Source organism: Anticarsia gemmatalis, chromosome Z (genome assembly GCF_050436995.1).
Source record: "Anticarsia gemmatalis isolate Benzon Research Colony breed Stoneville strain chromosome Z, ilAntGemm2 primary, whole genome shotgun sequence".
In the NCBI taxonomy this organism is placed as follows: Eukaryota; Metazoa; Arthropoda; class Insecta; order Lepidoptera; family Erebidae; genus Anticarsia; species Anticarsia gemmatalis.
Genome location: NC_134776.1, coordinates 15,529,399 through 15,550,738, shown reverse-complemented (window position 1 = coordinate 15,550,738; position 21,340 = coordinate 15,529,399). Strand labels below are relative to the sequence as shown.

The following is a 21,340-nucleotide window of genomic DNA, read 5'->3' as shown; positions in this document are numbered from 1 at the left end:
AGTCGGTGCTTGATCTTTTGTTATCAATCATCGTAGTTTCAACTTTAAAGAAATTTCAATCGGCTTGCGCAATACTAGAAATGCAAAGATTTGCATAATTGAATAAAATTTGCTTCACGTGGGGCAATTTTCTGTGCAATTCGTGTTCGATAGACATCAATCAGTGGCCGTCGAGTGGTATTTGCTATGATTGCCGTGTGTTGACTCAGCTATTAGGGCTATTGACGGCTTGTGGCCGCGGCAAGGCGCCACTGCATTTGAATTAAAGGTTGCGTGCAGTTTGTCATAATTGTCATGCTAATCTCTGGGTGTCAATAAAACGAACATTATGTTTGACATACTTTACATCGGAATGGTGCATTTGTAAGTAATTTCTGGGAAATAATTTCTTTATATACAAGAGTGAGTGTTGTTTTAAAATTTCAGTTAGACTAGTTAGGTAGTGGTTACAGTCGTCAACACTAACTACGAAGATATTAATTGATAATGAAAAATAGTAGAATACCTATAAAATAATCTAAAAATAAGTGTCACTCGACAAAACAATTTTTTAAAGAAAACTTCTTTGCCTGTAACTTAGAAATTCTACGACGCGTGACGCACTCCTTTTGTATGCATATTTTATATTGTAAATATATTGTATAATTGTAAATATTTTGTTTTTTGTTAATTATTTCTAGTTTAGTTTAGTTTACTGTTAAAAGTTATTTATAGTTTAGTTTTGTATAATGTTAAAAGTACTTATGTAAATAGGAATTAATTACTTATTTTTTTAAACATTTGTTTGCACGACTAATGTAACTCGGTATAACTTCAGGTAAATAAATAAGGTATCGTAAACTTTAATTTTCAATCCGTTGCGATATAATATTATGTGTACAATACTCTCAAGTTTAAAACATTAACCTTTATTTTACACTAATACCTTGGTTGAACAGATTTATAACGGGTGTTAACAACATCAATATAGTCTATGACATAAGACGGTAAACTTCGCCGGTGGTCCTGTCCCCTGCGTATGGTGGCGGTCCACCAGCCATACCTAATGAGATATCATATTGAAATATGAATATTTCAAAGTATTGTCTAACTATTAGGCCGGGGAAAAAGTCTTTTCGCATTATAGTATGTATCGTGTAAGTATGTATCGCATTATAGACTTTTTCCCCGACCTAATAGATACTTAACTATGTATCCAAGTTTTATTTTCAGTGCGTTTAATTTGTTTATTGTGGAAGTAAACGACTGAAAGTAGAAGGAAAGACGAAAATTTATTTCTAAAACTAGGCCAGTCTCTCTTTCATAATAAGAGTCCGTGCCTAGCAGTCTTAGAAAACTGAAGTCTGATTTCTATGCTTGTGGGACAGTAATGGGTTAGTAAAAAAAAAAGTATTTAGTAGTATTTTTAAGTTCGACGGCTGCACATTTACAAAAACTAAGACTGCAAATTTTATGTTAACGGATTCGAAGAGTTAGAAAAGTAACGGGCCTGAGATATGAAACGACGGTTGTAAAATAATAAACTAATAATTGTTACACGTATACACTATACATTGATGCATTTGATTGCGACTGTGTATAACGGGTCACATTCCTCGGCGTTAACAACGCAAGGAACATTAAATATTAAAAAAAAAACAAAATTATGATGATCTTCTTTAAAAAGAAAGAAGAACTGTTACAAAATCTGTTGGCAATTTTTTCTATAATAATTTTTAATAAGACAGTTATGTTGTACGAGCTAAATTGTAGTCGTATGCAAGACTGAATTTAACTAGAATATAACCTAAAACGGGTATAGTTTTACATGATATCTTTATTTTCAGTTCTAGAAATAGCGCATTAGTCATTCAATTTCACAAAGAAACATTAAAGCCTTTGAGATATATTAATCATAAAATCATGACTCCATAAGAGTAGACAGAAACCAAAGAACGCCACTTGGTATGATTTTTACAAACTTCCCTTGCCTAATTTTTTTTGCATTGCATTCACATCCATACATCTTGTCATACAAGTTAAAACGTTCTAAGATTTGTGATATTTTGAGTTAATTTTAAAGTATTTTTATCGCAAAAGTATGACTTATTTATAACCACGTGGTATTTATTTGCGGAAGTTAAAGTTGTATAGGAGTATTTATTTATATACTTGATGCTATTCTTCCTAGTGCACGTAAACCTATCAGTATATTAGATTAGAGTTAAAATAAAGTGTCGCCATGGCAAGTCGTTTTACTGTTGGACGTACTTTCAATAGTTTAAAGTCATTTTATGCGTTCTATTTAGGGTAATAGTTATCGTAGGGTTATGGAACCTACAAAAAAGCAACTGTTAAAAGCTAACTCTGCTTGCGGGCACATTGTTCGTGCCGTTAGGGACCCCATAAAATGTGTTTTTTGAATAGTAAATGTGTTTGAGATCGTAAGGCGCTTGATGAAATTTAAAGTAACGGCCTATGACGGGGCACGTTTGTCTATAACTAAATGCTTGTAAAGAATAATCACTATTATATTTTTCCCGTTATTTTACAGACTGACGGCAAAGAATGGAAAGGTTACGTGCTACTCTGATTTCTTATTATAACTTGCCGAGGTTAAGTTCTTGATTTTAATGGAAACTTCATTTTCATGAAACATGTCTTAAATCTAATTAAAACTAGTTTCTTAGTTTTCTATCTTGATTACAACAAGATGGGCACGTGTTATATTTAAAAGAGGTAGCCATGGTTGCACATTTTACCCACCCCTCAAAAACATCTGTTTGACGACATGACAGTTGAAATTTTGTAGCCAGAACTTTACACTTTCAATATTAGTATAAAATGTAACAAAATTAATGACAAAAATAATTATATTTAGTATAGTTCCTGCAATATGCAGGTACCTTTTAGTTTCAAATGAAATATTTTATTTCAATTCATTATCTTTAAAAGTTTCAAAGTAGTACCTACTCTATCTCTTGTAATTGCGGGTTGTTTTATAAACATGCAGTTCTTACATACAATTGCAAAGTTCTGTTTGAATTGTGATATGTTAAAATGTAAGATAAACCGATGAAAATAAAACGTAGGTGAAATTAAAGTTACGGCACTCGAAGATAAGAGTATGTGTTAATTCAAAGTACTTTATCCGGTTTTATGTGTTAAATTTATTTATTTAAACCGTTTCAACTCTGCAAATAGCTTTAATTTTTTCTGGCTTATTGTACGCAGACGTTTTCCTGTCTCTAGATAAGCAGTGGTATGAACTTACTCAATTTTGTCGCAAATAGATTAAAGTTAAGCTAGACCATTGTTACCGCGTTAAAAGAAATAAAAATATTTTTGGGTAAGCTATTGAGACTGTAACTTATATGTAACATCTCTTTATGCACATAGTTATGCAATAAATTTATCTTTATCTTACCTAATACTTTTAACAAAGTATTTTTTAATTAGGTAAACTTTTAACCAAATACATTTCTTTATTTCGGGGATTGTAACTTTACTATCTATAAAAGAATATACTATTATTTTGGCTACTAATAAAATATCTTTTCTTATATTACTTACAGCTTGCTTTTTATATAGAATGGCATATTTTTGTCTGGTTTTACAGTTTAACTCAAAGATTGGAATATCAATCTCTTAAAAAGTTGCATTATACAAGTAACTGGTCGTAAGACTAGGTTCTTTTTTCATTAAAGTATAATCTAAAGACAATATTTTCTTTTGGGGATTGTAACTTTACTATCTATAGCAGAATACACTCGTGGCTACAATTAAAAGATCTTACTTTTTATCACCTTATAGGTTACTTATATACCTATTTACTATATAAATGTCATCAATTTGATCGGAATCTGGTTTTATAGTTTAACAGAAAGGTTGCAATTATTATTTTTAAAGTTGTATTTTGTTGCATTAAACAAGTAACTGGTAGTAAGACTATGTTCTTTTATTTTTTGTTTATATTTAACGTACAAAGGTTATCCTTCTCGGAATGTCTTCACGTGGTATTTATAATGTAACTTAAGTGTCATGATTTATAGTCATCATTTTATTTTCACGGCGCTTATCTCATAATACTGAGAATTATACAAGAATTAGTATGTATACACACCATATGGTTTACGGCCTACCTACTTTTTTATACCTAAGTGGTGGTTAGGATAACTTGTAGGCATTTCAGCTGCTCTTATTTTATTGTTTTATGAGTAAGATTGGTACCGCGATTCTGTACGATTGGTACTGTCGAGTATCGAAATTTTGACTTTTGGAATGTACTGCCAAAATATTTCATACGACGCCCGTCAGAGGCGCTGATCAGATTTTCATACAAAATTTCTCGATGACAGGTCGGTTGTCGGTAGTTGATAGTAGTAGAGAATCGAGCTACGGCTTTAGGAACTTCGTTGTAAACTTGTAACTAGTTAAACAGGCCTTTTAATGACAATACCATAAGGCCAGTACTAAGTGTCAAACACAAAAAGAATGACAATAGCAGACGCTATCCAAAAAAGTAATTGTACCCGCGTATACATCAACTAGTATCCATTTCAAAACATTCGTATTTTTTTGTTGTTGTAGAAATAATAATGTAGCTGTATATACTTTTAACAGGTTTCGCACAGCGGTATACTTGATGTAAAAAATATACAATGTCTTAACTTTTTGTACCGACGAACCGCTTCAATCCGGATCGCAGATGAAACCGCTTTCAGCCGGTTGAAAGGTAGATAAATGAAAGTATATACGATAATGTAACCGGTAATGAGTTGCTTGAATAGTTACGACGCGTTGTGTCAAGAAAGCAATGACCTAGCTTCAAGCATTTATTATAAGGAACTGCGAAACGTGGCTAGAAGAACGCATGTCCATTATGCTAATTAGTACCTACCTTTTTTAATATTATGCCAGTTGAAAAACGGATTTCTAGTTTGCACCAGATTTTTGGCTGTTTGCAGAAGCCGCCAGCAAATTAAAACGTGCGAATATTTAATCGGTTTTTTGAATATATAATATCTTTTTAGTTTCGTCTGAAGAATTATTAATAAATCAAAATTTGAAGCTAGGATTTGTTAGTTAACGAATGCTACATTTTTTACAATTTAAATTCAATTTCTAGGGCATCAGGCCACCTAGATCGTGTCCTACGTTTTATGGCTTGTGGCTTCGACTATTTAAGCAGTATGTTTCAGATAAGCCTTAGGGCAATAGACAGGCGAAGCTAACAATTTGTATCTAGAAAAACTAATCGATATCATAGAAAGCTACTAACTTCCGTGTAGGTACCTTTCTAATTTTTAGTTTTACAAAATTATTCTTGTGTTTCTTGAGTTCCGTTTTTGCCTTTCGGTCGAAATATACAGTTATTATGGACTTTTGCCCGAGAGTTTCTCAGCCTGAATGACGGTTGGATGAATGTTCCGTAAAAAACATCTTATGAGTTAATCCAGATCATAAATATTTATTTCCTTCATACAGCTATTCAGTAATTTTTCGAAAGAGTTTTTTTTTTTTTTTTGATTTTTTTAAAAGACAACTCCCGCACTAAGAATTGCTCTTGTGTCGCGGGGACTTTTACAAACATACAAACAACGGACACAAAGCACAACCAGACCCGAAACAATTATTTGTGGATCGCACAAATAATTGCTCCGTGTGGGAATCGAACCCACGACCTCCCGACGCAGTAGTGTTGGCGTGGTGACCTAAACCACTGCGCCACGGAGGCTATAATATTTATCATTATAGCCTCCGTGGCGCAACATAATATTTATCATTTCCACCTATTTCCTCAAAATTTCGCGTTTTACTAATTAGTAAGATGTTGTTCACGAGAATTAAGCTTTGATTCTAAGAAATTAGTATTCGAAGTTTTAAAACTTGACCTCACGTGGTTGCAAGTTAAATTCAGTTCTTAACCAAGTTTTTCTCTTGCAAGGAATTTACGAAAAACATTTTATAGTATAAGATATACATTTTTTACGAATAAAACTATGTGATGGAATGTAGTAAGTTGAAAAAGAGTTCCATAATATCTTGGTTGAGTGGCTTGGGTGTATGATTACTTGATCTTTGCACAAAAAGCAGCCGGCGTGGTTGACTTACTGCAATACTACATTATCACCGAAATGATGAAAGTTCGTGGTGACTTTTTATGGTGTGAAGAAAACTTATAAAGAATGACGTAAAAGTTTCCGAATGACCCAATTACAAGAAAAGTGATACAAGTAGTGTAATGGAGAGTATTTCAAGTAAAATTGAATGGACTCAGCAGAATGAAAGTTAATAGATATTTCGGTTACATCTCAGTGCACGTACCAGAGCTCGTTCAGGATCCTTTATCATGAAAATTGCAATCTTGGACATAGTAGATTTTGTTGCCTTTTGTTAGCTGAAAATTGGAGTAGGTGACTGGGTGTTGTGGGTCGATGTACTAGATTTTAACAAGTCTGCCTTTAAAGACTTTGAATAAAATGTTTACTAATAATGATTTATTAAAATCATGTCTGTTTTTTTGCTCTTAAATGTACGATAATGTATTTAACTATTTTTAAATCTATGTGTACTTTCTATGTGTTCGATTAATTTTCTATTTCGAATAGGGTCTCACACTTTTTAATTATTTGAAGTGGAGTTATTATTAATAAGGGCATGCGCAGGAGGGACTTCTGTGAATGAGGGTCAGTGTAATTGAACCGTGTGTACGCAGCCCTAGTCCTTCGTGTCAATGCTTTACAGTTATAAGTCATCTACGATGGACATGACTTGCGAGGGCATTCACCCTTCGTCTGCCTCGAAACTAAAAATTCTTTTAAAAAGTTATAGACAGACAAAAAGCCGCTGTAAAGTAAATACAACACGCGACTGTTCCTTGTCTCAGACTGGTTATCCGTGGCAATGGTAATTCCAGTTTGAATGTCATGTAAACATGAATGGAGTGCGCATAATGAACACCAGTTAACACGAAGCCGTTCACGCCTCTCGTAACACGCTGATCCGACGTACAATATTGACAAAGTGATTTAGTACGCAGATAAGGAATTGGTACAGATAGTCAGATAGTCAGATAGTCAGATACCGATTGTTTAATTATTGATAAACATTGCCCAGTGTACCCTGATAATGCCTGGTTAATGGTTTGTTATTGTTTATACTAAGATATTTTAAATTTAAATACAATACATTTTATACGCATGCGCATGTCCGCGCGGTCAACCGCACGCGCCGGTTTTGTGCCGGTGCGAGTGCATTTGTACGATTATTTTCCTTGTGATGGGAATACTTTTTAAGCTTATTCGTTTAATATAAATAATATGTGTAAAAACACAAAATTCGCAATTCAGCGTTGTGATTTGACCTACATACTTCGACTACCTTCATAAGACGTAACTTCACAAAATCGTAATATTATCTACCTACATTCTGTTTTACACGCTTCACGAGTTTTATGCATGAATACACACCAAAATTCTGACACATGCCAATGAATAATTAGAATGTTATCACATAAAATGTGTATAATACACACGTAGCTATACATACACAGTGCTGAATGTGACCTTAATTAATAAAAAAGTTACGTATCGATTATTTTGTATTTTAGCAAGTTCAACGCAACTACTATAGTTTATACGACGACCACGATAATTAGCTGACATTCTACAACTTAAATACGCATGTAATGAATAAGTAAAATATAGTTAACAACTCGTGTCATATTGTGCATGACATACGATGTACCGGCCGACGAGTATGCCGAGTGCAAATAATGCACGTCCATATGTGACAGCAGAAAAGCTCTCGTGATTTATTTCGATAACATAATTCTCGTAAAAAGAAAAAATCAATAAAAAAAATAATAGTAACACAGGGCACTCACCTCTGTCCAACAGCTTGCACCGGCTCTCGAGCGAAGGGTTATAGGTTATAGCGAAACCGAACCGAAGCACTGGGCCACGTGCTTTATATTTAGCGAATGAGGCGCGAGCGACCAACTCGCGAGTTAAAAACGGAATGAAGGAATGAACGTTGTGCCGCGAGCGCCCAATCCGCCAAAGCAGACGTAGACAATACGCATGGCACAAGCAAACGAGACTGATTGTTGCGTCATAGAGCACCAAGTAGCCGAGCAACGTCGCCGTCTCCACGCTCCAACACGGCCACGGCTGCCACCTGGCGCGCGTGCTACCCGGCCGAATGGCGACGCGCCCCATCGCGTGCGCCGCCAGCGTTCACCTCGACGTTTTAATTTTGTTCGTTAACTGCTAACGTTTTAGTATCGCATACTGTGTGCTGCACGCGTTTGTGTAGAAATTTAATGATCCGACTGTTTACGGTACCGTGGTGACGTATCTGAAAAGAAATGTGGTTTACTTCATCTATGAACACAAATCGTGTGTAAGTTTTTTGCGAGTGTGACATAACAATGCCCACACGTTTTTTTTCCGATACGGTCTATTGACACACATTCAGAAAGAGCTGTATTATTTTAGCATCTTCTGAATCATCACCGCCACTGATTTCGCGTCCAGCGGTACATATTACTTCGGAACTGTCAGAAATATCGAATTCCTGTTGTATTCTGACTGTTTTCGATAATGTGGACCAGGGTTTGACTTAATTATAATGCGTTTCCTTGGTCGGCTGGAGAGCTTGCGTATCCCGGCAGGTAAATTTGTGGTCTCGCTGCAAATATCTGCACCTGTATTTGCCACCTAATCCCATTTCAGTTAGTAATGTAAGTAATAACTGCCGCCTATTTCTGACACTCGCTGAAACTGAGGGATATTCATACTTTCGCACGAGGCCAAACTTTATGAGTCACATGCACTAATATAGATAAGAATTTAACAACAAAAAAAGGTTGGTGAATGACACCGAGTAACTAAATTTAACCACAGATTTTTAAGTAAACATAAACGCTAAAAAAGCTATAAATAGCGTCGAAGCAGATGATTCACGATTTTTATAAAAGGGCAATGTTGTCACGCCAATTAGTAATTAATAATAGTAATAATTCATTGTATAATGAAGTCTATATTTAAGTTAATAAAACAATGTGATTTTATTTCTTATCATTTGATTAATTTTGTTTTTGTATCGGTGTAACATTACATAAATAAAGCGAATAATAATAAATGTTGAAGTATATCCGGCAGTTTTATTCAACGAACGCATTGTTTGTCAACACTGGCATTAAGAAGTGTGGGCAACATCCTACCTGAGTCACGAGAGGAAGAGATAAGAACAAGATCTTGAAGAGCGTTCTGTGAAAAGTATTTATTGCAATCGGCAAACGTTTTCACAGATTATTTAATAACTTTTTTAATAAATTGTAAATCTTTTGGCGATTGAAAAGAGTTGCTGTGTGTTTCTCTTTTCAATCTGTGTGAAGTGACTATTATTTTAAGTGTTATTATTTGACCTAAATGAAAAAATTATCTGATTTTGATTTAGAACTTATCGCAAAAATATAATATCTAACATAGCGTCAAAAATGTTTAACCTGTCAGCTTTTGACAAGTCTTATCGATTGTATCATAATAGAAAAAAACCGGGAATAGACCTCCGAGGAACGGCGCCGCCCGCCCATCTAAGGAACTGGCTACACGGTCACCCATCTACAAAATGTCCGTGCCAAAGGTTGCTTAACTGTTGTTTACTAAGAAGTAACTGAGAGATTTGTTTACATTTGTGTACTAACCTAGCTGACAGCGCGATCAGTTGCGGCACTCGATTTGATGGCGCCTTGAAATATATTAGCGTTGTTGCATCATCTCATTCATGGGGTTTGGTTAACGGGAATGAAGCACGCGACCGAATATAAGGTTTGTTTCCCCGAACTATTATAACCAAGTAAGTAAAATAGTAAGTATAAATAAGTGAGTATAATTTAAATTGTGTTGGGTAGGTATGTAGTATTTTTATTGTAGAAAGTATATGTTTAGTCAGTTTAGTACACAAATAGTTTTTAATATGCTTCGACGCTATTTATAGCATTTTTAGCGTTTAGGTTTACTTAAAAATCTGCGGTTAAATTTAGTTACTCGGTGTCATTCACCAACCTTTTTTGTTGTTAAATTCTTATCTATATTAGTGCATGTGACTCATAAAGTTTGGCCTCGTGCGAAAGTATGAATATCCCTCAGTTTCAAAAAATCCGACGTTACTTATAGCAAAATATATCACAAGAAGTATAACCTTGTGTGTAAGTGTAATGTAAATAACAACAATAATAATAATATATTTTGTATATCTCGAAAAATATCTATCAAATCTGTATCCAATTTGAATAGGATCACATTAGATTTTTTTCAATATAGACGTAACCATAAAACATAAAAAGGTAAAGTTGAATTAAGGACACCCTTAATTTTATAGTTGGTTAAAATGTTATATATAGCTCATGATTTCAATATGTAATTTATATGGTATCCAGGATAATTCGTAACTTTTACATGCAGTGTCACATGTAAAGTTTTCCTCCTTCGCACAACTCCAATTCCCAATCGAGTTTTCTAATTTTATAATATTATAATCACCATGGGGAATACCGAACAGAATTTTGTATGCTAATGTACCGAAAAAGGTATGAGGATAAATTTTATCATTGCCATCGAATAAATAAATACCTATAATGTAGCACGTCAAAGGCCTTCGGGCGGCTTGAACAACTCTGACACTAGGTTTGAGCACTAATTATACGAGTAGCACAATTTTCTACAGTCGGTACTATCGAGTACCAAGAATTTGACATTTTAAACGCGCTGCAAAAATAATTTTCACCGGTTTCTCGATTGTTGATAGTGTTAGAAAGTCGCTACAAAAGGGAGATTTCCTTTTACTGTCCACAACTGGACAGCTGACAGCTATCGACAAATTTTGCAGAAAAGCTTAATGAATCTGATGAGGGCTTTCTAAGGTTCGTGAAAACCAAATTTTGTAAAACATTGAAGGTAATTAATGACTTTTGTGCATTTTATTTTGACCTACAGAACTTTGAATTTTCGTATTCGTATAGTAAGACCTTAGATGCGTAGAATTCTTAACCGTCCTGTATCACTGGAAAAAGACGTTATATTCTGTACATATTTATTTATGAACATAAAAACCCAAACTTTCACATACTTTTCCTGTTCGATGAGCATATTTCAAAGTGATTATTACCTTGATTACAAAATCATTAACTGATACATAAATAACTTGACACTTATACACTAATTAATGAAGTTGATTGATTTTCATGTCATTAAAAAGGGTAAGTAGATAAAATATAGGAATCTGCACCGATAATTGAATAATCTGATAGTTATCGAAGAAAGAAAATAAGTCGATAATTTTTGGACCTTGCAAAAGAATAACTGACTACAAATAAACGTCGGGGTAGATCTTTTTAGTCATAATGCACTTTTTGTCACTTTCCATCAATTTTGAAATTGTATATGAGTGAAAGAGACAAAACACCGTACAATTAATCTTATTAGTAAGAAAAAGCATACAATTGAACAAAATTCCTTGCTTTTCAAATTAAATAATATTTGAAAGAAATATGGCAGCGGGCCAGTTTCCCGGCTTATTTATGAGTGTCGGATACCTTATCCAATAGATAAAACAACAGCAGATGTATGACAAATCCTGTCAAAATTATACCCGATAGCTAGCTAATACTTATTCAGCTGTCGTGAAACTAGAGATAATGTGTAAAAAAATAGCACAGTGTATTAAATTTGGTCTATTTTACATTAAGTTCAGCTCAGTGGTCGCTATTAAATATTAAAGGCAAACAGGCAGAATATTGAAAGACAGAGATTTTGACTAGGAATGTCAGTTTCAGCTCTTTCAGGCACCAAAAGACCGCAATTAAAATCAATCTAATCAATTCAACGATATTGAGACTAGTCTGGAACTAAAGTGCCGGAGAAGAATTTTATTATAAGTACCTTCGACTATATCAACAGTACAAAAATTATAATTTGTCAAACAATTGTGAAAAAAATATCGATATTGCAAAATTTGCTTTACGCACGCTGAAAAACGTTGAAATACGCAAAACACGTGGCCATGCGTCGATAAGAATAATAAAAATTACACTACACAGCCAACTTGCGTAAGCAATTCTTACATTCTATGTCAATAACAACGATTTTGATGACAATTCATCTGTTGTTTACTTACTTTGTGAATTACTAGCTGACCCGCGCGGGTTCCCTCGCGTACTTATTGGTAAAAGTAAAAGGTTCACCTTTTCTTAACAATTCAGGAATGTATACATAAAAAAGTATGAATCAGAAATGAATACATAAATAGCCCATGCTTTATCCTCGGTGTGCAACTATTTAAATACTAAATTTTATTATAATTCACTGAGTGGTGTAGACAAGCAGACAATCTTTCGAACTGATTGTAATATTCTTATGGGACTCGCCTTTGCAAACGGCTTTGACCGCGTGTATTCGGACAAAAATCCTGGCACTTTCATCAGTTAAGTTTCTAATGAATTATATGCACTTAACAACAATAAGCGGTAAAGATATTGGTATGTATAAGATACCAATAGTCTTCCCGTTTAAAATATATTTAAATTGTCGTAGGTTCTAAACAGTCGAAAGTTGAAAGACTGTTAAACTTTTTTATACTTGTCTTCAGACACTTCTAAAGAGCTAAGTCTTTATCCACCTAATTAAATAGCCTGGGTTTTGTGATTAGATTATTGATTACGCACTACCTATAAGGATTTCCTAAAAAAAATCATTAAATTAACTGTTTTATATCAAACTAGTTTCCAAACGATTTCCTGCTGTAAAAAGTACCATATGTTTTAATTTAGGTTATAAACTACTTGTGTATCCAATTTAATTAAAATCCGTTCAGTCGTTTTTTCATAAAAGAAAAACAAACACACATATTCATATAATATAGCCTCACAAACCTTCGCATAATAATATTGGTAGGATTTTGTGATTTCGAATACTAAAATAATAAAAAGCTTGGATTTTAAATCACACCCAACATTTAAAAACATCTAGAACTAAAATATCACCACGTGCAATTCTATTACACAATAGTCACATTGAACATCAGAAATTAATATTAATATCGCAATCACATTCTCGCAACATCTGTTTAAAAAAATGTTATGGCTTGACATCGGCGAGTCGTGTCATCGATTTGTTGTATCGAATTCCATATCAACACTATGGAATAAAAACCCATAGCCGCTGACCGCACTGATAACATGGCCGTTGTGTTACGTCACTAGTGATAACACGCGGTACATGGAAGCATATTACACATGCTTATTCACGCATAGTTGTGTCTGAAACTAATTCTTTACTATCATATATTTGACTGGCGCAATGGTGTAGGTCGCCTCGCAGATACCACTGCGTCGGAAGGTCGTGAGTTCGATTCCCACACTGAGCAATTATTTGTGCGATCCATAATTGTTCCGGGTCTGGTTGTGCTTTGTGTCCGTTGTTTGTATGTTTGTATATTCCCCGCGACACAAGAGCAATTCTTAGTGCGGGAGTTGTCTTTTTAAAAATAAAATATTGTTGAGCACGTGTTTTTTGGAGAAAAAATGTGATTCCCTTATTTATTAAACATCTTTATAACAATTATTTAGTAGATGTCCCACAAAACTATTGATGCAGTTTGACTGTAGAATCGAAAATCCTTGGATGGACCCAAAACAGTTGTAAGCGTATTTGTGCGTAGGTTTACGAGAGTATCGAGCTCTTCTCGTGTTCAAATGAATAAGTACAACAGGAAAAAAATCATGTGTGCCGCTCGTGTCAGCTAGTTTTTTTAAAGGCAATTGTGTCGCGGGGATTTTTACAAACCCAAAGAACAAATCTTCAATCTTTAGATCACACAATGTTCTGTGTGGGAATGGATACCACTGCACAACTAGGACTAGGACCTCCTTTACAAACTTATCTTATCCTTGGGGTTTGAGAACTACTTAAAAAACTTTCAGATAGAAAGGATTTACCATTCTATCATTCACATTGTCTACGCAACTAGAAGCAGAAGACCGGAATAGTTAAAACAGCGTTAACTCAAAGTTTCTATCTTCTAAGACACGATCTTCTGCAATCAAGAAAACGAAAAACCAGTATTGTCACCTTTTTATTAATCGTTAATTAATAATATTGTACTGTATTTTGTATTCGTTTTTTTTAAGTCTTATTTGAACCTTTTGTGATCGTTTCCCCTGTAAACAATACATTTATTGATATACCGTAAAACAAGCCCTTAAACTTTGTGTGATTATTTAAATTTTACCACAATATTATCGGTAAATGGATATTACAATCTCTGACTTATGTGAAAAAATACGCATAAAGCAATAATATTATAAACCTACAAAATAATGCGATGAATTTTAAGTTAAGAAGAATAAGTCAACTTATAGAAATAATATTACAGTCAGGATCGCAAGATAATTGTAACATGTATTGGGTAACACCTATTTTGGCAAATAAAACGAATTCTAATAGAATAGAATAATGGCTTTCCTACCATACTAACTACGTACACCTAAAAAACAGTAACATTTTTCCTGTTAAGTTTGATATTACCGGTTTTTAAACCTCAGGGCATCGAGTCATATTTCTATAAAAAATATGTACCTATAACAAGATTTGTAACAACGCCGTAATTTTATTTCGTAGCGTCTATCGTAGACTTAAACAGGGAATATTACGAAAGTTAATCATAGATGGCAGTAGCAGTCACACGTTGTAACATTTATATTTGAACCGGGCGAACTAAGTTTCGACCTATGTTTAAAAATGTAATTCATCATCATAATATCATAAAATGTCGTTTAATCTTTGTTTTCAGACCTTTTAACAGTATCTTTGTTAATATTAGCGAACACAAATAAAATAAATCAAACAAGCAATTAAGTAAATAAAAGCCATTTTCGAATTATGAATGGAGTTACAGACCACACGGAAAGCTAGGTTACAAGACGACTGATGAATAAACTAGTAACGCAGACATGAGAGTAGAGGAATACCATAAAGGATGAATCATGTGAAAGAAGGCATAAACATGAAAGAAGTTGAGACAAAGTTAACGACGAGAAGAGATAAATGGAAGAAGAGAACATGTTTGAACAACAAATACAAATTATATGAACATTATTATTACTAGGCTGAGCCTAATTCAGGAAACTTCGCTAACTCACAAATACTTTGTTAAGCTACAGCTGTAAAATCTCTCACATATCTTTATGTACTTCTTATTATTGGTAAATAAATTGTTATTATTTATTTTATGCTTGTCTGTAAGATCTTTGAATTAATTTCTTGGCTGCTAACTCTACAAACTAAACCTAGCTAATGATGACCAATTTTCTGATTCTGCGAAAATATTATCGTTCTATTTCATGTATAGCTTCTATAAGTATCCAAAGTGGTTGTAGGTAATATTCCCTATTAGCACAGCAGTCGTAGCCATGCAAAAGTCCTTCATTGAACAACTTTGTCTCAAGGTTGTCTAACCCCAAAAAAAGGTATAAAAATATAATATTAGGGTGACTCATTGAAGGTAATAATGCTTACAAATTATATTGATTTAGTTGTCCCGACTCCCATGTAATTTAGGTTTAGTTATACTATTACAATGATACATTTTATAAAATTTGCTTAAGCGGCACGATATTCTTTTCTACGTTAATCACCAAGCGGTATGATAGAGATAAATGTCTTATTTACGGCCTAATCTCTTTTACACTACAAAACCTTTTACATTACAAAACTTGACTGCTTCCGTGGCGCAGTGGTTTAGGTCACCACGCCAACACCACTGCGGCGGGAGGTCGTAGATTCGATTCCCATACGAAGCAATTATTTGTGCGACCCACAAATAATTGTTTTGGGTTTGTTTGTGCTTTGTGTCCGTTGTTTGTATGTTTGTAAAAATCCCCGCGACGCAAGAGCAATACTAAGTGCGGGAGTTGTCTTTAAAAAAAAATAAAAAATAACTAGTGCCAAAATCACACGTTTCAGTTACGAACAAGAAGATATTATAATGTAACTTAAACAAGTATGATACACTTTCAGTAGTAGTTCAGAAGGTACGTGTATACAAAGTAGATCTAAAACTAATAAGTACTATAACAATGTAACGTAACAGAAACTACTTTAAACTTTGTGATTCAAATCTGAAACTCTGTTTGATATAATCTCATGTGTCTTATATGCTAATAAATAATGCATTATGTAGTTGTATTGCACGGTTTTCTTTGCAATGATTCGGATTTCTAATTTCTGATTAATTTTCAGATTTTCAAAAGTTATTAAAAAAAAAATCAAAAGTTTAAAATTAAGATGAGTCAAATCAGTCGAGGCGTTCTCGAATTTATCAAAACTAAAGAACGGCAGTTAGTTTTCGCGTCTTGGGTATAATTTAGTACGATTGAAATTACACATGATAGTCCTTAAAGGTTTGAACAGTAAATATTCTTGTATATTACGTAAATTAAAGTATACCGAGCTTTTACATTACCGAATAAGATGACTGCATATTGATGTTAAAAGCAGTGATTTTCACACGTTTTTCTCAATAAACAAGTCACTTGTTGGTTCAGAAAACTCACAAGCCTAATCTAATCAGGTAAAAGTTATAAGGTCATAAATACAAATATAACTTAATTTTTAAAAAATCTATAATTTTACAGCGTTTTTCAGTATAGCCTTCGACGGTCATCCCGGTTTGAGACTTCATACGGATGTGAAAAACAGTCATTTTCCAACGCGAAGTCGAATCTCGATTAGAACTCACAAGCCTAATTCTATCACATAAAAAGTTTAATAAGTCATAAATAAAACAAGTTCATACATACTATAATGCGAAAAGACTTCTTCCCCGACCTAATATTACTTTTCGATGAATAATAATTATAATAGTAGCTTTAGATGATCACCCTGGATTGAGACCTCACAACACTTCAGTGTTTCCAGATCTTCTTGTCAAAATAACACATGAAAATCGGAAGGCAAACACATTGTGTTGGATTCGAATCATCGTCAACGTAATGCGGAGGGCATTAACGAGACGTCACTGGTCACTACTCACTGCCAAATGTAAAGCATATTATTAAAATCCCGTCTATTAACTAGAGCTATTTTCGGATATCACAGAAAAGCCAAGCCTACTTGATTAATTGCATATATCATGGTGGACCCACTGCCAGTTTCAGGTTGAAGAGCTAGCAACCCCCATAGGCCGCAGGAGTTGCCCACATAGTTTTTAACATCATCATCAAGGCCTAATCCCTCCCTCATTACGGGAGGAGACCCTTGCCTAGCAGTGGAACATTAATGGGTCAAATTTATATTTATCATCATCGCAGCCATGTGACGTCCTGCTGAGCATAGGCCTCCCCCACAGATTTCCAGAGTCACCGGCCTGAATCCACAGGCTCCCTGCGATCCTCTTCAGGTCATCTGTCCATCTTGTGGGAGGACTTTGCGTTATATAACAAAGCATTATTATTTAATTAGAAATTCTTCATTTCGCATCGAAGAAAGTATAAATAAATTTTAACCGATTAATTGTCTCACTGCTGGGCAAGGGTCTGCCTCCCGAAATGAGGGAGGGGTTAGGCCTTGAGTCCACCACGCTGGCCAAATGCGGATTGTAGACTTCGCATGCCCTCAATAAATGTATTAAACAAATTTTAGGCGTGCAGAATTTCATCATGATGTTTTTCCATGACTGTTAGAGCAAGTGATATTTATTACAGTTTATAATATAACAAAGAATTATTAATTAGTTGAAAATTGCTCATTTCGTATCGAAGAAAGTACAAATACAATATTAAATTCTTTATTAGAAAAAATCCCTTTCTAACCATAACATTCGACCATCGATTTGTAAGGAAATTGACAAAAGTTTACTAAATGGGTTAGTTTTGTCAGTAAAGTCACCTAGGATTTAATGTCCTTGCTCCATGAACCGTGCATGTCGTTCTATGATGTGTGCGCTGAGTTACAGCGAATGATGCAAGACGCGAGTCACTTTTCACTTCAATAAATAATTGTAAGCACGAATTGTAACATTCCGGCGCCAAGCGGACAGCGGCGGAGCCCTTGACCTCCATTCTTCATTATGACTTCATTAATGTAATATTTACGGAACTATAGCTCGATTCTCTACGACTGTCGACTGTCGTCGACCGGTTAGCTATCGAGGAATGTTGCACGAAAATCTGAGCAGCGCCTCTAGCGGACGCCGTAGAAACTAATTTTGCAGTGAATTGAAATGTCAAACTTTCGAGACTCGATGGTTCTAACTGTTGATGATTGTAGAATCGTGTTACTGGACAAAATTATCATAACTATGGCTCTTTTTTTAACAAAAAATATAACTATTGATCTTCAATAACAAAAATACTATAATTTATATAGTATTTTTTGTTACAATAAGATCGTTGATGAATTGTAGGTCAACATGCGAACTATTGTTTTATTTTTTTATTAAATTAAATAAGACCTTACTAAAATAATGAGGTGTATTTATTGGAAGACATTTTCAAGACATTTAGTCCAGTCATTATAGTAAGTTCACCTCGGAATTCGAGATACCCAGCTGTAAATCTGTAAATACTTGTATATTGACACCCTAAAAGTTGTTTCAAAACCTACATATGGTAGGGTGTACGCAACTATAAAATTTCAAGGTCAAAGGTAACAAAAACCGTTTTTTTTCGCTTTTTTTGTAAATATCTCATTTCCTATGGAATTTTTGCTATGTGTATTCATTATTAATATTGTACAGTATAAAATTATCTACAAATTTTGTTTGAAAACATTTTTTTTACGGTGAACCGTTTTCGAAATTTTATAGTTGCGTACACCCTACCATATGTAGGTTTTGAGACAACTTTTAGGGTGTCAATATACAAGTATTTACAGACTTACAGCTGGGTATCTCGAATTCCGAGATTCTTACCTAATTTAAGCTTAAATGACTGAACTAATTGAACAAGATTGAGCCTTAAAGACTCAGCGTCTTAATAATGTCAGGTAAATACTACATACGATAGTTTTATTTAAATTCGCGCTGTTGTTTAGGTCGCACACCGCTACCATTGCGTCGGGAGGTCGTGGGTTCGGTTTCCACACAGAACAATTATTTGTGCGATACAAACAATTGTTCCGGGTCTGGTTGTACTCTGTGTCCGTTGTTTGTTTGTATATAAAAGTCCCCGCGACGAACGAGCAATTTAAAGTGAGGGAGTAGTCTTAAAAAAACATGAAACTTAAAATGCCTAAAACCTAAAACAAACTATAGTACCAACGCCTATCAAATACATAGGCTAAGTTCAAGAATCGTACATAAAGGCAGTAAAAAAAATGTCTAGTCGTAAAATGTTGGTAGCTAGCTCTTGCTCTATGCATTGTGCGTTACTCATTAGTAATTAAAAGTCACCATCTGTCCGAATTTTGTTGGGACAGTCCCGATATTCAAGTATCCAAGTGTATTCATTCCGGGTTTAAGGTGTCAAGTTCGTCTCTCCATCTTTTACGGGTTCTACCTCGCCGCCGTCTCTCAGTTGGCATACAATAAACGCAACATAAGTATTTTATTGTTATTTTCCAGTCAATCCAAGGGTACCTGTATCGTCCTGATTTTTCCTCGCCTGAACTTGGTCACCCTGTGATAATAGGCTGCCCAATACGAGATTACCTCATTAACCTCATCGAATGTAATGGATACTGTCGTTCTTTTGTTTACTGTTTGGACTCTGTAGTTGGGGCTGAAACTGAGGTGTATTTCTCTAACAGTATACACATTCGTGCGGTTGAAGCACCTTATATCCTTGTGCTTAACTCTTTGACCACCACGGTCGGCTACACTCGACAAATAAAATAAATAAAATAAAATAATTTTTATTTCGGACTAGTAATTATTCATCCATAGTTTGTTAGTAATTAAAATGTTATGTTAGTATAACTTAATAGTTAGTGACAATTTTTTTTAAAATTATAAATAAGAAAGTGCTCACGACGCTTTCGTCGTAAAATGTCGACAGGAATTCAGCGTCGTGAGCACGTGGCGGTCAAGGGGTTAAGGTGCTGATACAGGAGATGATGAAAAAATACGATAGTAGACTACCAGTCAAATCAGCTACTTTTTATGAAATGTTAAAAACACGTTCTAGTATAGGAATAGGACAAAGACGTCGCAAGTTTCTTACTTTCGTTGGGATCAAATGAGTAACCAATATAATATAATATAAAAAGAAAATACGGCATGGGCAATGAGCATTTGGTCGGACCTTCTACGAGTACAAGGGTAACAATTTTTGGATTACCTAGACAACGACCCTATTGGTAAGCGAAAATTTGTGCTGGTCTTTTGTGATGCTAAAATAACTTTGACATGAACCTTGACGATTCAAGCAAAGTGGGATTGTTTCCATATCCGTTTGCGCTCTGCACTCCCTGATCAACGCATGATTTCAAATGCAATGGTATGCGTAATCTTTACAAACCTTAAGCCGTTACTATATAGGCTTTTTGTTAAAAATATACTAAAGCTACCTTTATCGCTACCTACCAATAAGTATCTAATTTAAAGCACTATTTCTCTGTTAAAATACATGCATAGATAGTAGGAAATATTGCATTCACAGACATACCATTGTCAGGAACACAAAATTATTCAATGCTTTTCCTGTTAACTAAAATTAATGATCAACCAAAATTATCGCGAAATGAAACAATTATTTAGCAAAACAAATACTCTAGCCGCTAACATTATCATATTATTAGAATCATCTGTTTTTGTGTTCACACGTGCACTATCGGGTTGAACACCATGTTAGAACAATGACGCTTCACGCAACTCGTATTTCGCAAAACAATCATTATTCCCTTGTTATTTTAGAAATCATTAGTAAAATGAACGTTTAATATGAAATTTAAATTAAAGGTAGAAATTATAAACACATTTGAAATGTTGTTTTGATAGAACAGTAGTCGCGATAGTTCGTGCTTCAATGCGGGCTACAGATCTTTTCCTCCCATCGTTCTGGGTATTAGAAATTAATTTCCATCGATTGAAAAGTCTTGGAAAGCATCTTGAAATTACAGTTTCTAGGCTACCAGCTGTGGTAAACAGAAGCAGTAATTGCAATCAAGTTCAGAGGAATCATAGGAAATTGTTATTTTTCCAAGACAAATTGTAACAACGCAATGGAATGAGGCTCGTGCACATCTTACGCCACGTGTTGCTCTAAGAGTACAATACTGATGCCGTTCAAGTCACAGGTGATCACCATTACCACCATTAGATTAGCTTTCTATGCGACATAAAAAAATCTGTCAGCATC

At 34.4% G+C, this 21,340-nt stretch overlaps 1 protein-coding gene across 1 annotated transcript in view; it reads right to left on the bottom strand.

Annotated features, from left to right (window-relative positions):
• Window positions 1–8,208, bottom strand: part of path (solute carrier family 36 member pathetic) — a 45,271-nt gene extending 37,063 nt beyond the window's left edge. Inside the window, exon 1 of the mRNA XM_076134403.1 lies at window positions 7,868–8,208. The gene's annotated coding sequence lies outside the window, so the exon portion shown is untranslated. The remainder of the gene's footprint in view (window positions 1–7,867) is intronic.
• Between the last annotated feature and the right edge of the window lie 13,132 nt (window positions 8,209–21,340).